Genomic DNA, 1,888 nt, shown 5'->3' with positions numbered 1-1,888 from the left:
GTCCCTCAGTTGGCTTCTGTCTTTGTCTGGGGAGCAGGGTCACCAGGTCCACTGCCCCCGTTCCCAGTCCCCCTCAGCTTGCCGGGCCCTTGCCCTCAGTTTGCGAACTGGCTTTGCCAAGATACCTGCCATACTTTGGGAGGGGGGAACTTGGACCTTTCTGATTCTTGTTCTGGCAGGCTCTCCGTCCCCAGGTGGTGGTGGAGGGGTGGGGTGGGGGAGCTGAGGGAGGGCGGTGCCTGAAGGGAGGGAGCCAGAGGCCCCACTTGTTTTGTTTTGTTTTGTTTTTTGGTCCCACCTTCCAGAATCTAGTGCCAGACTCTGGACTTGAGGGTTCTGGGCTGTGGTCTGTAGAAGCCAAGGAGAGAAGGGTGAGTGGCTTGGCTTTGGGAAGTATGAAGGGGGCGGCTGCAGTGCTATTTTTAAGAACTGGTTTTCAGCAGGGAAGCCTTTAGCCATGTTAGTCTTGCTCCCCCCATGGTTTTGCAGACTCAAATCCAGGCCAACTGTATGGCTGTCTGAGGTGTTGGAACAGAAGGAGGTCCATTCCTGTTGGTGACAACACTGTGGCCCTGTTCTGGGATGACCGAGGTATAAAGGTCAGTGCGGTTTTCACTGGGCCATCTGCAAAGTTATAATTGGGCAGGTCTGCGATTTGGTTCTTGAGGCCTCTCAAGACACCTTTGGGCAAAGGGGCTTAATATGGTAATAGACGATTAACAGGCCCAGGTTTGTATAGAGTCATGTCAGCCTCTGTTTCTTGATACAGATATCATACCCTCCTCCCCCATGAAAGAGGCAAAATAGCCAGAGACTGGGACAACGCGGGTAAAAGCTGACAGCTGCGAGATCTCGAGGGCAGGAGGACCTTGGGATGTCAAGGAGCAGGCCCTCCAAGCCTCCAGGCAGGCAAGTGGGCCTTGTAGGAGAGACCTAACAGAAAAAGGGGGTTCGCCTGTGATAGGGGTACAGGCATGGGGCCACAACATCCTAAGGACGTTCCAAGTAGCTGACTAGCTGACCATTCCCACAGGTAGCAGATTTTGAGAGTTGGAGGCGGAAATGGAGTATAGAGCAAGCCAGCTTGCTGAGGTCTTTGAGGGGAGGGGAGCAGACAGATGTGAGGAGAGAGGGAATTGAGGAATAACTGCAGGGCTTGGGAGGTGCTACTCCCATCAGAGACTGTTATTACAAGGTCAGAGGCTGAGCTACTGTGAAGTCAAAGTGGGTAGCCAAGGCAAAAAAAAAAAACCCAAATCAGGTCTAGAAATCAGATAGAGTAGGTGGGTAAGGTCAGTGGAGTAGGTAGGAATAAAACCACAGAGAGAAAGAAGAAAAAGGCAGCGTTTTCCCAGGAGCCCAAAGGCCCTGATTTCCTTGGTGAACTAGAGGAAATGTTGCTGCTGAGGCACCTGTGGCTTAGCCCAGACTTAGGGGGACAATTTCTGCATAGCTGGGGAATCAGTAGCATTCCTACTCAGGTAAGCTGCCTTCAGGAGCCGGTAGCTTTGGTGGGTCGAGGGAAGAAGTTTGATGATGAGCAGGGTACTCTCTACAACTGGCTCTTCCTCCTGGGTAAGGAGAAGGGAGTGGAGGGCCAGGGCCTCAGAAGGGACTGAGGGAGCTTCTAACCTGGCCTAGACGGTAGGTTGACTGATTGTACATGGGGTGGGCCAGGGCTGGGCCTGAGGCCCCTGCTTGGGGGATGGGGGTATGTATCTGTCCATGCTCAAAAAGAAAGTCCTCCTTCCCAAGGGCCCATGTGCAGGCCAGGGATGGCGAAAACCACTGCCCTAGAAGGTAAGTGAAGCTGCTGAGGCATCTAGAGTTCAGCTTAAGCTCCCCTGTTGTTCCCCCCAACCTCACCACCTGCTGGAGGCCAGGCGGT

General features: G+C 53.6%; 1 long non-coding RNA gene across 1 annotated transcript in view; it reads left to right on the top strand.

Annotated features, from left to right (window-relative positions):
• Nucleotides 1–274: 274 nt before the first annotated feature.
• The window catches only part of LOC104988194, a 5,882-nt gene continuing 4,268 nt past the window's right edge, over nucleotides 275–1,888 (top strand). Inside the window, exons 1-2 of the long non-coding RNA XR_825213.1 lie at nucleotides 275–371; nucleotides 490–599. This is a non-coding gene — a long non-coding RNA (uncharacterized LOC104988194). The remainder of the gene's footprint in view (nucleotides 372–489; nucleotides 600–1,888) is intronic.

This window comes from Bison bison, unplaced genomic scaffold, assembly GCF_000754665.1.
Source record: "Bison bison bison isolate TAMUID 2011002044 unplaced genomic scaffold, Bison_UMD1.0 scf7180017846372, whole genome shotgun sequence".
In the NCBI taxonomy this organism is placed as follows: Eukaryota; Metazoa; Chordata; class Mammalia; order Artiodactyla; family Bovidae; genus Bison; species Bison bison.
This window is presented reverse-complemented; position numbering and strand designations above follow the sequence as displayed.